General features: G+C 36.6%; 1 pseudogene; it reads right to left on the bottom strand.

Annotated features, from left to right (window-relative positions):
• LOC131899998 (protein PPP4R3C-like) overlaps nt 1-3,422 on the bottom strand; it is a 91,780-nt pseudogene extending 88,358 nt beyond the window's left edge.
• Between the last annotated feature and the right edge of the window lie 12,937 nt (nt 3,423-16,359).

Raw genomic sequence — 16,359 nt, 5'->3', positions numbered from 1 at the left:
TGTTCAATTGACTACCTGTGAACTGTATTATAAACAAATATGAGGGGACAATAATGAAGCTAGAAATGCAAATGTAGATTATTTAATCTTAGTCTTTTATCTTTTTAAGTTTCTATCATTTCACTTTTTATCTAGAATAAGTAAAATATTTTCACCATTTTCTTTTAAAAATAGACTGCTTGCTTAAATATATCTATACAATCATCTCTAGACCATGGTGTTTGAAAATTGTGGAGCACTTCAAGTAAATTTTGACTCCTCTTAAAATGTTGATTTGATATCTGTTGTTTGATGGTAGCTATTTACATGCCTATCACAAGAGCCTTCACATACATGATTTTTCCACAGTAGATATGATGGAAAGTTCCCAGTTTTTACATCATTGTTCTTCACAAGTATTATCCTGACCTTTTTGTGTCAGAATCTACCTTTTTACAAGAAGAGTAGGTATTTGAAATACAGATAAAAATTTGGGAAGGTCTTCTCTGAAAGTATGGATGTGCACTATTTAAATGGATTTTTTAAGTGTTTGGTAAGTGGCAAAGGGCTCGGTGCTAATTTACATTATCTCATGTAGTCTTCATAACATTCTTACCATCACTTCAATTCTTTACATATAGGTACATTTATTATTTTTTTATGAGAGAAATATAAAAATATATAATTATAGAGCCAAAACTACAATAAACCGACCCCTTAGCTTTTATCTGGTTTCACTGGTATATAATCAAACATTTTTTTCATGATAATTTCTAGATAAATTACAGTTAGCATGATTTTACTCTGAAATATTTAAGGATTCTAAAATACTTAAGACTTTTAAATCTATTCAAGTATCTAAAATAGACTCTTTTTTTTCGCAAGACTGTTCCTTCATAACATCTAAATGTGTTCATGTTTCTTTGATTTTATATGGTTTCCCAGCTTTTTACTTTTTAACTTGTTCTTCCTCCTCTTCTTCCTTCTCTTCTTCCTCCTCCCTCCCTCCTTCTCCTTTAAAATTCATTTTCATTACTAAAATCTAAAAATGACTGAAGAGGCTATACTTTATAAAATATCTATTTTCTATGATGAATGCACTTAAGCAGTATGAATTTCTTTCCCTTTCATATCAATATCTATATTCCAAGAAAACTAAAGTGTTTTAATTATTGAATCAGTTGCATTTGGTAAACTATGTTGCATATTAGATGTTTGTTTACTGTTATCTCCCATCACAGTATGAATTTCTGGAAAGCTAAAGAAACTTTAGTGTATCTTTTTATCCATTTTATGAATAATATTTGTTCTGTCATCATTTCATTGGAGTTAACACATATATGAACAAAACTTGTTACTTTCACATGCTTGGCTCAGTTATCTACAGTGTACAACTTTAGAAGATGATTATTAAAAGAAGAAGGTTCATTCTAGATAGGTAATTCTCATTATTTCATACTTGCTCCCTCTTTTGCTCTCTCCACACACACATATACACACACAAAATACACACACACGTACACACATGCACACATACACATTCTCATGGTATATGACAGATGTGAAGGAGCACAGGGAAAAGTATTTCAATATTAGTTATCAATGAAATATTTCCCTCAAGTTAATTACTTTCTCAACAATAAAGCAATGGATGATGAGATCTTGTTCCTCCCTCAATAAATGACTTCATTGGTACTATGAAACACCTAAGTGTTCACTTCCACTAATTAAATAAAAGATCTTGCTGACAAAACAAACAAATTTAATCTTTCAATAAATTTCTCCCCTAAATAAGAATACTTAATAACCACTGTTGTGTTCTGACATTACTCTGGCTACTGAAACTCTGATGCTATCAGAGTGTAGTGTGGCTTTCGAGAAGTTCATCTTTGAGCTTGACTAGGACCTTTGTTAGTGCAGTACTTATTCTAGATCCCTTAGTGTTTTATCACTAACATTATCAATATTAATACCAACAAGAAGTTGTCAGCCAGAATTAATATGTATATTGATGCACTGACATTATTAAATAAAAGTTGTAAGATTTAAACAATGTGAAGAAAATAATAATTTATTCAAATTTAGCATGCTCTTTCTATTTTATTTTCTTTAAATAATCCTGGGAAGAAAAAGGAGTACCATTTCTTTGACTATCTGTTTTATTGATATGTTCATATATGCATATCTTCTCCGTTATTTTAAACCCACTGAGCCCACTTAATGCTGCTATATGTGTATGGGTATAGGACCGTCCACTGGAGCATGGGTATACTCAGGCGGGAACATTCTTCAAGAAAACTGACTCTCCCTTCCTTGGCAGCCATTGATTGCCAATTCCTCCTTAACTAAGAAATATGGTGAAAACGTCTAATTATTACGTGTATAAGACTTCAAGTTATAACATCAATAGTTATGTAAAATGTCACCGCTGCCTGAGGGCAGTTGGGAAATAGGAAGGACTCTGGACTATGATTCTACATAGTCAGTACTGGCATCTTGGTGTATGGGCATGGATCGGGGTTGTTGTGGTGGTAAATAAAATGTCACAGAGTCTGTTTCATTGCACCCTTAATATCTGTCCATTTTACAAACTGAATCTTCTAGCATCTCTAAGATACTCACTGGGTATGAAAAGGAATTTTCCTTAGATAAAGTAGATTAAGTGGTCTGGAAACAAAGAAGACAGGGTTCACAATAAAACACTGTGGTCCAACTTCTCTACTGTGACACAGCCTAGACTAACACATATAAGAAAATTATATTATGTGTAAGGAGGTAGTTCTGACTGTGAGGCCCACTGATGTCAGAGATGAGAAGTTGGTACAAAGATTTGTACATCTGTGTATGTGTTTGATAAATGAATATAGAAGCACTAAAATGAATCTTCACAGTGCTGTCTTCAATATTCTACTACTTTTGAGAATAATGAACACCTTCCTATTGTTCATCTACGGCTTTAAGTAATCATTTCAGAAAAAAGCACACGTATATTTGTAAAAGGTTTTTCTGCAAATGAGGGATGGGATCATTAATAGTAACAACTGAGCTTCATTCAGCATTTGTTTGTTCTGAGTAGAAGTGGTATTTTAAAAATTAATTCTTGAGATTATAATACAGTTACATCACTTCCTCATTCCTTTTCCTCCATCCATCTAAACCTTCCCATATACCCCTCCTTGTTCTTTTTCTCATGGCCTCTTTTTTCATTAATTATTGTTCCATACATATTTGTATATGTTTATATATAATGTATATTGCTTTCCTAAATACATAAATATAACCTGCTCAGTCTCTATGATGTTACTGTATTATGTTTTCATGGCTGACCATTTGTATCAGATAATCATTTGATGTGCTCTTCCCTGGGTAAGACTACTTACCTTGCTCTCAACACTATTTAGCTGCCTGTAGTTATCTGGATATGGTTGGGGCCTCATGGCCATTTCCCCATCCACTTTGGTATGCCTATTGTTGTCCTTGCTCAGCTCCTGTGAGACTTTATGGGTGAAACTTCTGACACCAATGGGAGATACAATCTCATTGCAAATTCCCTGTTCCTTTGGCTCTCACAATCTTTTCACTCCCTCTTTCTACAGTGATCCCAGAGCATTATGAGTGAGATTTGTTTGTAGATGTATCTTCTGGGACTGGGCCCCACATCTATGCATCTTGGTTGGCTGTGGTTTTCAGTAATGGTCTCTGTATATTGCAAAGAGAAGTTCCCTTGATGAGGGATAAAAACTATATTTATCTGTGGCTATAAAGGCAAATATTTAGAATATAATTATGGATTATGCTTGCTTAGTAAAATGATGGTTGCAGGTTCTCCAAGGTCCATGACTGTACTAACACTGGGTAGTTGTCCAATTTTTTAGTACTAGAAATGTGTTCCATCTTGTTGAGTGGTTATTGAGTCCAGTTAGAGAGCTGTTGGCTACTGCCATTATACGTATGTCACTAATATACACTTAAGGTTGCCACAGCATGCTAGCCATTTTTTGTGATTTATAGGCATCATAGCTGGGCAGACTGTTTGTTACTTCTCTTCTTTGGAAGCATGCATAGTACCTTTTGATACCGTGAAAGCTGGTCCTCACCTCATGGGCCTAGGAGGCCTTTGTCTGAAGTACAAGATGTCCTCAGCAATAGGGTTTAGGACAAAGTCTGCCTGACCCTCACATCTACACACCCTCCCCAACTGGCCAGAACTTATGTAGGTCCCACATGCAGTGCTCTGGCTTAATCTGGCCAACCCTGCCTACACTGCAAGCAACCTATGGGCTTCTGCCAGAACCCACACTCTCTGCCCCTTAACACATAGAACACCCCCAAGATATATAACCAACCTCTCAACCCAAGGAGATCTACCCCTATACTCTAGGCTTGGACCAGGATGAACATCCTGCATACCAACCAAATACCCTCTTTCCACTTGACTTCATTCTTCCTAAGCCATTTCAAATCTCTAGGTCCAATCTACCTGCACAACTTATTATGACCAAACCTACTCTGCCCATATCAGACATATAAATAACAAAATAAGTCCACATGTCCAGGCAGATTTCAAAAATAGAAACAACATAAAAGATCAAGCCAGTAGGCTCCTTCTAAAACTTACCACTCCTATAGAAATGTTTGCCAATAAGAATTACCTCAATGAAACCCAGGACACAGAATTTAAAAAAACAATCATAAACTTCTTCACAGAATTCATTGAGCTTAAAGAAGATACAAAATAACATCTCAATTAAGTTAAGAAAAAAATAAACTAAAGGAAAGTAAATGACTGAGTGATGTCCAAGAAACACAAACATAAGGCTGATAGAAATGATAAAGATAATCTAGGACTTATAAATGGAGTCCAATAAAGATAAACATTGAGGAGAACTCAAGCTGAAATGAAGATGTAATTGAAAAAGCCAATAATACAACTAGAAAAGTAAAATAAAAGCCTTACAAGTAGAATGAATAAGGCAGAAGAGAGACTATCAAGACTCAACCAGAAAGTAGAGGGCCTAAACTAAATAAGCAAACAATATTAGAACATTTAAAGAAGTACACAAGAAAGGAATATATTCAGGAAATGTGAAACACCATGAACAGATGAAATCTTTGAATTATAGACATAGGTGAGGGACAAGAACCCAAGTTAAGCCTGGGGGTCAAGGATATCACGAGAAAACCCACAGAAACAACTAACCTGGGCTCAAAGGAGCTCACAGAACCTGAACCAACAACTAGGGAGCTTGCATGGGACAGACCTAGACCCTCTACACATATATATGACAGCTGTGTCCACTTGTGAGACTCCTGACGATGGGAGCAGGGGCTGTCCCTAACACTCCGGCTGGCTTTCGGGAACCTATTCCTCATGCTGGGTTGCCTTGCCCAGCCTTAATACAGGGAATATACTTAGTCCTACTGCAACTAGATATACCATGTTTTGTTGATATCCATGGGAGGCCTGCTCCTTTCTGAACAGAAACAGGAGTGGATTGAGGGAGGGGAAAGAAAGGAGATGCAGGAGGGAATGGGAGAAGAGGAGGGCAGGGAAACAGCAGTTGGGATGCAAAATAAATTTAACTAAAAAAAAGAATCCCAAGTTAAAATGGCATAGACTAGGTTCTTCAAAAAGATCATAAAAGAAAATTTCCCCAAAATAAGGATACAAAAGCACCCAAAACACCAAAAAGGCTAGACCAGAAAAATTCATCTCCACAGCATATCATAATTAAAATATAAAGTATACAGAACAAAGAAAGTGCAGGAAAGCTTCAACAGAAAAAAAACACATGTCAAGCTGGGTGGTGGTGGTGCATGCCTTTAATCCCAACACGCGGGAAGCAGAAGCAGGTGAATATCTGTGAGTTCGAGGCCAGACTGGGCTACAGAGTGAGTTCCAGGAAAGGTGCCAAAGCTGCACAGAGAAACCTTGTCTCAACCCCCCCAAAAAACAAACACAAGTCATATATAAAGGAAAACCCATAAGAATAACAGCTGATTTCTCAGTGGAAACCTTGAAAGGCAGAAGAGCCTGGAGTAAGGCATCCCAAGTCCTAAAGGACTATGACGGCCAGACTAGACTAATATAATAAGCAAAACTATCTGCCACAGTTGAAGGAGAAAGAAAAACTCTCCATAATATAAATATCCTTAAAAATTATATCCAACAAATCAAACCTTAAGAAAATACAGGGAGCAATATTTCAGGCTAAAGAGAGAAATGAGCACAGACTGTGGAAAGAAATATGAAGTCATGATCACTACAACACAAAAGCATCACTGAGAATACAAACACCACCAAAGATTAACAACATGGTGTCTGCAGCAATTAACACATACACCAAGAATAATTGTAAAAATTAATGACCTCAATTTCAAAAGACAAGCTGACTGAATGGATGAAAAATTAAAGTCTACCCATCTGTCGTCTACAAGAAACATACTTTAGCTTTAAAGATGTGTCATGCATTTTTAAGAAAACGCATTGAAGCATTGCCTCACAGAAATAGAGAATACACCTCTCCTATCTCTATGTAACAAAAAGTCCTGAAAACTGATTGTTAAAAGAACATTTTCTCATTTTTCATATCTAAAAATTGATTCAACTTATCCTTGAACAACAATAGTGATTCAGCACCAATCTTGAAACTAAGGTAGGAAACACAGGAGAACAAGGAGCTCACAACAACTATTCCAAACTAGCTAGTGGGAGATGGCTCTTGAATACACAAGAGATAAGTTGGAGAAGAAAGTGCTTGGGAATTGTTGAAGCTGGACTTTTTCTTTGAATATGAAAGGAAGACTTTGAAATTCTAGTCATTCTGAGACCAATCTGAGAGTCATTTCTGTCTCTGAGTCTTGTGATACGTTGTAAGCCCCATAAAAATTTGCATCCATGACCTCTGATATAGTAACTCGGTGTGAAATGACATATGTCTGAAACAAAACAATCATATGAATTATTATTTGAATTATTAAGCTCCACATGGGGGATAAAGACGTCAAATAACTACCACATAAGAAAGACTGTTCATTTTTTCAATATTAGAAACTGCCTCTCCATGCATACTCAACTGAAAGAATACAAGACAGCAGCTAGTATGGGAGTCCATGTACAGTTATTCCTCCATAGTTTCACTGAATTTTCTATTAACACGCTTACTTATACAGATATTCTAACAAATGATATTCTATTTTCACTGTTATTTTTAACATTCTGATTAAAGAATTCCTAATTGCTGAAGACACCCTGAGTATGAAAGTATTGTGAGACTTTTGGTACTGGGAACTTGATGTGAAAGCTCCCTTCCACTCTGTTAAAAGAAATCATAGACAGAAAAGAACACACACCCATCAAAACATGATTCTGAAGACACAGAAGAATTATAATGTTTTCCTTGGAAGCAAGTTCCATATGGTAAGGTGTCTTAAAAACAGTAGATTGAATTATCACATCATATTGAATATATTTAACATCGAGCCTTTCTTTTAGACCAATTGGATTCTTACATAATTTTTTTTACAAAGGCTGTCCGAACTACTTTAATAAAAGGTAATAGCCTCTCATGGGCTTCTGATGAATATGCTCAGAATTATTTTCTTATCTATAGTTTTGTAGGGTAGATTTAAATATTTCTATAATCTTAAACTGATTTACATTTTTCATTTTCATTTTGTTAGAACAAGTTGTTTCTAAGGCATATATGACAGAAAGTCACCCTGAACACATAGAACATACAGAAGTCTATAGAATATATGCCATATGTTGTGAGGCTAGATCATCTCAAAATATTTTCATAATATACAAGTTTGGCCCATAACGTAATTATCTAGGTGGATTTTTTCTGAGGCTACAGACAAAAAGAATATTCAGTTATATAACAATACACAAACCCTTTTGTAACTTACTTTTATGTAAATTATGTAGAGTATTTTCATGTCTCTTCGCATGTCCACTGTAAGAGGCCTCTGGAACTGTGCAATATTGGACAGAACCTGGAAGCACTATTTTTAAGGCTATATGGAATATTGATGGGCACATCATAAAGTCATATCCTTGTTGAAATAATCCAACTTGTAATGAGGTGCCATGGGTACAATAGGTAGAACAGTGACTTGACTTCAAACCAGTAACCTTTGGACTGTTGGTCGAGCCAGCAAGAGATTTTGTGTTAAGGCAACCACACAAAAGCCCAATGTTGCTGAAGCAAAGATAGGTTTTTCTTTTGTTACTGCCTTAAATACATATAAATCAATGGAGGTACCTCATGTATTATTTTGTGTTTCATCCTCACTAATTGAACTAGTTTTAAGTTCTAGGTCTTGTGCACTTGGAGAGTGTTAAAATACATATAAATCTTCACAGCAATTGTTTTAAATGTAACCACTTATGCATAGAATATTTTTTTTAAATCTGAGCATGTCTGTAAAGCAAGATTTGAGTTTTATATACATTGAACACCATGATAAATCCATGAATATTTGTGATGTGTAGATGCATTATTAAATAATATCAAAAATCTAGAGAGCATTTGATACATATGCAAAGAATATATGGGTTATCCTGAAATATAGTATTTTATATGAGGACCTTGAGCCTTTGATGATTTTGGTATCTGTAAGGATTCCTGAAATGAGTTCTCAGAAACTGAGGGATAACTGCAGTGATTTCTGGAGTTCTTTCAAGAATGTAATACTGTGTTTTTACTATTATCTTCCTCAGTTGAAGATATTCTATTGGTTTCCACTTGGTCCTCCTCAACAGAAACAACATTATAGGTCGTGGAAACAATATGTGGATTCTGCCACATATACCTAAATCAATTGTGTATTCCTAAACTAGAGAAAAAGCTATCAGACTTACTTAAAAACATATCACACATATTGTGAGATAGAACTGTACTAAACTTCCATTGATCACATGACCATTTTAAGTCTTGACTCTAACAAGTGCATCACAGTAATGTTTTGAAATTAGCTCAGTCAACACCCAGTAATCTCTGAAAGATATGATTATTTTCTTTCCTTTAATGTAATTACATTGGTAAAGGGGTTTATTTCTATTTGAGAAATGCTAGAAAACAAATTACTTGTGAATTTTGGCATCATATCTAGGTTCTTCCATAAAGGCCTTCTCTCTCCATTCAAGGTATTCTGGATCTAAAACGGGGCTCATTTTGATCATTAATTGAGTGGCCATAATTTTCATGCAGAAAGGTCTAAACTAAGAAAAAATAGCTTAATTCAGTGGCTCCTAACTTGTGGATTATGATCCCTTTGGGGGTAAAATGACCCTTTCATAGGGGTTGCTTAAGACCATAGGAAAACATGGATATTTATATAATGATTCAAAACATTAGCAAAATTAGAATTGTGAAGTAGCAATGAAAATAATTTTATGGTTGGGGGTCACCACAACAAGAAGAGCTGTATTAAACGGTTGAAGCATTAGGAAGGTTAAGAACCACTGGTCTAAAGTTCATGAGTTCCCACTAGCTTGGTTTGTCTGTCTCTGTAGGTTTCCCCATCGTAATCTTGATGCGCCTTTCTCATAAAATCCCTCTTCCCTCTCTTCTACTGGACTCCTGGAACTCAGCCTGGTGCTTGGCTGTGGATCTCTGCGTCTGCTTCCATCAGTTACTGGATGAAGGTTCTATGATGACAGAGTATCCACCAATCTGTTTACCCGGGTAGGCCAACTCAGACACCCTCTCCACTATTACTAGCAGTCTAAGCTGGGGTCATCCTTGTGAATTCCTTGGAACTTCCCTAGCACCAGCTTTCTCCCTATCCCCATGATGAAACTTTAAACCAACAGCTGTGGAGCCTCCATGGGACTGGACTAGGGCCTCTTTGCATAAGCAAGACAGTTGTGTAGCTTGATCTGCTTAAGGGGTCCCCTGGCAGTAGGATTAGGATCCATCCCTGGTGCGTGAGCTGGCTTTTTGGAGCTCACTCACTACTTATGGTTGGACACCTTACACAGCCCTGATGCGGGAGGGGGGGCTTGGACCTGCCTCAACTGAATGTACCAGGCTCTGCTGACTCCCCATGGGAGGCCTTACCTTTTTGGAGGAGGGGATAGGGAGGTGGGTTAAAAGTGGGAGGCCTGGGAGGTGGGAGGAGGGAAGAGAGAGGGATCTGTGATTGTTATGTAAAATGAATAAAAAATATCTTAATTAAAAGAAAGAACCACTGGTCTAACTGAAACCAGTGAAGATATCATAGACTTTTCAATGCCATGGGTCCATTTGAGTTAAGAGTATTCTGACTGCTTCATTGACAACGAAGGTAACAAAACTGGCCTTACCCATTTTACTTGGTCCCTACCTCCCTGATATCTAATTAATCCTATTTTGTATATGTTTCCCAGTTCAATGACAACAATCTATATGTGATTTCTGGCCTGTACACAAGAGCAATCATAGAGCTATTCAACAATTCCAGTATATTACCACAAATCTACTCTCAATAATTTCAGTGAATGTTCTATCTTATATATCTTATTGGTGAGGGTAAGTCTTAAATGACAAATATACTACAATATTCCATCCTTTCTGAGCTTTTGACTTCCTTCTACATAAAGCCAATGCACAGATGGTATTTCTAACAGTCTTGATATAGGCTATCTTTTGATATTTTTCAGTCAGAAAAATCAAACAAACTGCTAAACCTCTATCATTAGGAGTTGCAACACTAAATGTGGAATTTGTGCATTGTGTGTATATACAAATGCTTTTGGCTTGATCCAATTTTATGATTTTATTCAATTTTAACCTAATCTATTAACATCTAGTCTCAAAAAAATGTTCCCCCAATTTCTTTCTGTATGCATGTGACTACCCAAATGTGGTGATATTTAATTTGTGCTCTAACAAATAAAACTTATCTGGGGATCAGAGGACAGAGCCAGCCACTAGATTAGACATAGAGGCCAGACAGTGGTGGCACACACCTTTAATCCTATCACCCTGGAAGTAGAGATTCACCTGGATCTCTGTGAGTTCAAGGCCACACTGGGAACAGAGCCAGGCGTGGTGGCACATACCTTTAATCACAGCACTTGAGATTCCAGGTCTTTTCTTGGGAAGGACACACTCCTTTAATCTCAGGAAGTGATAGCAGGATGCAGAAAGTATACAAGGCATGAGGACCAGGAACTAGAAGCTTTTCAGCAGTTCAGCTAAGAGCCTTCTGGGTGAGGACTCAGAGGCTTTCAGTCTGAGGAAATAGGATTGGCTGAGGATTTGGTGAGGTGAGGTTGGCTGTGGCTTGTTCTGTCTCTCTGATCTTTCAGCATTCACCCCAATATGTGGCTCCAGGTTTTTTATTAATAAGACCATTTGGCAATTCGTCTCATACCCAAGTAGTTATTTTCAAGATTAGTATTGAATTACACAATATTTTACTTTTGTGATTGTATATTTTTTGAAAATGAATACCCTTTCCTTCCTTCATATTAAAATAAAGTTATAAATGTTTTATTCTATTTATGTTTTAACTTAAGATAATAGAAATAGTTTATTCTGTCTTTATATTTCTATTCAATATAAAATTAAATACATTTGCATCCTTTAATTATTTATTAAATATATTTAGGTAGTATATTTTAGTAGTGTATATAATTTTACTACTCAGTTTCATTTGACCTTTACCACTGTCACCAGGGGCTGGACATTTTTACAATTCTAAATAAATAGGGATGAAAGCTAAAAATGGTTAAATAAAATATTTCAGAATTTCAAAAATATACTTAAAAATTCATTTCAGTTCTTTGGTTTTACTTAAAGATGAATGTCATTTCAAATATCTTTGGTGGACATGTGCATGGCTTTACTTTTAAAATAAAAATATAAACTACTTCCATTAATTTACTTCCTACTTGGCAAGTCTATTGCTTTCAGTATCATGTAGATCACCTGATTATTATAATTTCACATATCACTTTTATAGAAGGCAAAAATACTTGAACATGTATTCACTACAAAAATAAGTGCTAGTGAGGTATGATGGATGATTGATTAGCACTAAGATGGACATTCCACGTGTAACATGAGTACACTTCCAATTAGTACCTCAAAAGGCTTGCTTTTGTAGATGATCATCTCACATGTTCCATTTTATGATTTGTACATCCAAAAAAAACACTAGTTTTTACAGGAACGGTATCAGCAAGATGATGTAACAGGACGTCCCAGATCTTGTTGCCCTCCTGAAGTACTCACTCTACAAAACTAGAAGAATTTTAATACCTTCATGAGAACGTGTGGAACAAGAGGTTACAGTACCCAAGGTGAGCAAAAACAATGCAACAAGCTGGGTAAGAAACACTGGTTTTACCGGGCGGTGGTGGCGCACACCTTTAATCCCAGCACTGGGGAGGCAGAGGCAGGTGGATATCTGTGAGTTCGAGGCCAGCCTGGGCTACCAAGTGAGTTCCAGGAAAGGCACAAAGCTACACAGAGAAACCCTGTCTCAAAAAAACAAAACGCTGGTTTTCTTTAATAGTGACTCACACACCAGATGGAATAGCTTAGAAAGGGTATACACTCAACATTCTTAGTTTGCAGGAGTTTAGCAGTACACTTTCATTATTTCCTGTTTCTTATAATACTGACATAAACCAATATCATTTATATGTATAGGAACTTCAGACAGCAAAGGAGATTTGTGGTGCAGCCAGAGGCAAGAAAGGCTAAGACAAACATCTGCTCATGGCCTCTCTTTCAGGGGAAGTAGAATGTTTCTTACATCTAGTGCCCTGAGGCTATCTGAGGTACTGTATTTGTCTTGCCATGCATGGTGTTGATAACAGGGAACCAGTATACTTAGGACAACAGTGGGCTGCTGAAAATAGCAGCTTATTGATGCAGCACCAAGGAATGGAAGGCAATGGAGGGAGACCGGGGGGGGGGGGGGGTCTGAGCATTTAAAAAATAGACCAAGAGAGACGCCTAATTAAATTCACCACGAAGATGTACCAATTTTAAAACTTTATTCTAAATAATGGGTAGAATAATCAGACAGATATCTATAAGAAAACAGAAGAGTGACCAAGAGCATAAAACAACTGAGTCTAACTGACATATAGAGAATAAACCACTGAAGAGTTTGGTATTAAGCACACAGAAAATACTCTAAGATAGATCATGTTAGGCCCAAAAAAAGTCTTAACAAATATCTGACCTCATACCAAACAACTTTTCTAGGCAGGGTAGAATGAAATTAGAAAGAAGACAATATATGTGAAGAAAATGAAAAATTTCACAAATATGTGGAAGTAAAGTAACATGTTTGGAAAACACGTGACGCAAAAAATAAATCACACATCACAGAGGGAAATTTGCCGTTGTAAACAACCACATTTTTCAAGTAGAAAAGGGATGGGAAGGTGGCTCAATGGGAAAAGGTCCTTGGGTGAAAACCTGAGGACCAGAGTTCAAAACTTCACTACTTACATAAAAAGCAGCACATGACAGTATATGCTTTTACCCTAGCAGACTCACATGCATACAACACATACACACACACACACACACACACACACACACACACAGAGTAGAAGATCTCTAATTAAGCAGAAGAGAGTAATCAGGAGAATTTGTTGGAAAATGTCATTATGTGATCTAGACAAAGAACCACAAGCAACTAATAACTGCAGAAAGAAAAATTAGCTCTCCCAGGGAAGAGCCCTCTATTGGTTGTCCAATGCAGAATGCTCAGCCTTGAAACAATATAAACCCCAACATCAAGAAATGAGTCAGTATGCTGTGTGTGTGCATATACATACACATATATGTAATAATAATAATCAAATAATAAGAGGCTATTAACAACAGTTGAAGGGGACATGGGAGATATTCAATGGAGGGTATCTGGGAAGGATTGGAGAGAGAAAGTGATAGTAATTCTATTTCAATTAAAAACATGTTAAAAATTGAAAACAAGCTGGGCAATGGTACATGCCTTTTGCCTTTAATCCCAACACTCAGGAGACAGAACCAGGTGTATCTCTGTGAGATTGAGGCAAACCTGGTCCACAGAGTGAGTTCAAGGCTAGCCAGGGATATTAAAGGAAACCCTGTCTGAAGAAAAAAATGAAAACAATAAAATGGGCAAAGGCTCAAACAGACATTTCTACAAAGACCATATAAAACTAAGCATTATAAGAAAATATATTCAACTTCACTAAAAAAATTGCCAATCAATAGGCCAGCAAGATGGCTCAATTGGTAAGGGTGATTGATGCTAAACCTGAAGACCAAAGTTCAATCCCATGAGCCACAAAAGCAGAAGAAAAAAACCAGCTCCCACAGACTGTCCTCTGTCCTCCACACGTGAATCATGCATGCAAACACACATTCACAAACACATTAACAACAAAATCACTAATCATATACATAAATAATGGAAAAAAATAAAAATAAGGAAAATGAAATAAGGCAAAGCTTCAGTGAGATCTCACATAACTTCTACTAGGATAACCACCATAAAATAAATAAAAAATAATAATTTCAATATCTCTGGAGTGAGTGTTATCCTTAAACATATTTTGTAAAAATTTACTATGGAATGACCATCATGGAAAGTAGTGTGCAATTTTCTCAGAAATAAGAAAGCAAACATTTTATATGCTCTAGTTATCTCACTTCTGAATATGTATCTAAAATAACTGAAAACAGGCTCTTAAAGTAATATTTTTCCATTCATGTTCAGTATACCATCATTCCCAATAGTCAAGGTACAGAAATAAGCTTAATGTTTATGGATAGATGAATAAACAACAGTGGAATCTCATTCAGCATCTTAATATAAGGAAATCCTATGGTTGGAGATGTAGCACATTTGGTAGAGTGCTTCACGCATGAAGCCCTTGATTTGATGTGGAATATTACTTCAACTATATAAAAGTGTGTTGTTTTGTTTATGCTGCATTTGTTTAATTATGTAAAGATGTGTTGCTGTTTTACCTGGCCTGCACAAGGAACCTGATTGGTCTAATAAAAACTCGAATGGTGAAAAGAAAAAAAAAAAAAAAAACAGGTGCATGGTGGTGGCGGCAGCGCTTTTAATCCCCAGCACTCCGGTGGCAGGGGCAAGTGGATCTCTGAGTTCGAGGCCAGCCTGGTCTACAAGGTGAGTCCCAGGACAGCAAGGACTAAACAGAGACATCCTGTCTCGAAAAATGAAAACCAAAAAAAAAAAAAAAAATCCACAACATGAACAGCCAATAAGTAGCTAGGCAGTAGAGGGACATGCGGGGCTGGAAGGCACAGAGTATAAGTAGGAAGAGAAGAGGGTGAAAGATAAGGAGACGCTTGGGGCCAGAAGCCAGCCAGCCGCCAGCCAGCCAGAGGAAACAGGAAGGTAAGATACACAAAATGAATGAAAGGTAAAAGCCCCAAGGCAAAAACGTAGATAAAGAGAAACAGATCCAAAAGAGAGCTAAGATAAGGCCGCTAAGATAAGGCCGAGCATTCATAACTAATAACAAGTCTCCATATCATGATTTGGGAGCTGGTTGGTGGCCCAAAAGAAAGCCTGCTACAGTTTGATCCCTATCATTTCAGAACACGGGAAGGGTAATGCATATCTGTATTTCCAGCACTCTGGAGATGGAGGCAGGAAGATCAGAAATCTAAGGTTATTCTCGATTACACAGAAAGTTCAAGGCTCACTGAACTACATCCATGAATTCTTATCCCTGCCCGACAAAAAGAAGGAAATCCTGTCATGTGGATCATATGACATCCCAGGAATCAAATTTGAGGACAAAATACTAAATTAATATTAAAATAAAACACTCAAAGCTTGCTATTTTCTAAGGAAAGCAGGTTTATTTAAAGGCTGAAACTACAAGATCAGATATTTTCATCTGTTTGTCCTCTTAGCTTCATAACCTCCTGCTAGGTGGCGTTAAGGCTGAAATACACACAGGAGGGACAGAACCACAGGAAAACAAGAAACAAGAAAGGAACTCAAGAGTCAGGCTTACTCTCACAATGCACCATCAAAGAACTAAATGGAGTCTCACAAGTACTACACATTACATTCCCAAAAAAGTGACCCACTTGACACAATCACCTTCTAGTATACTCCACTACTAATGTTTTCATCACCTATCAACATCCCCACACTGAAGAAGGTTCCAACATATGAACCCTTGACGGACTTCACTCAAACTATATCTAGTCCATAGCATACGATAATCATAAAAAGACAACTACTAGAAAAGCCCACTTACATACGGTATCTAAGTTAACTAAATTCACAGAAACAAAATGGAGAATGGTATTTGTCTGGGTGTAGAGAAAAGGAGAGCAGTAGTTGTTCAATATGTATATACTTTAAGTCATGCAAGATGAACATGTTCTAAAT

Source organism: Peromyscus eremicus, chromosome X (genome assembly GCF_949786415.1).
Source record: "Peromyscus eremicus chromosome X, PerEre_H2_v1, whole genome shotgun sequence".
NCBI classification, from domain to species: Eukaryota; Metazoa; Chordata; class Mammalia; order Rodentia; family Cricetidae; genus Peromyscus; species Peromyscus eremicus.
This window is presented reverse-complemented; position numbering and strand designations above follow the sequence as displayed.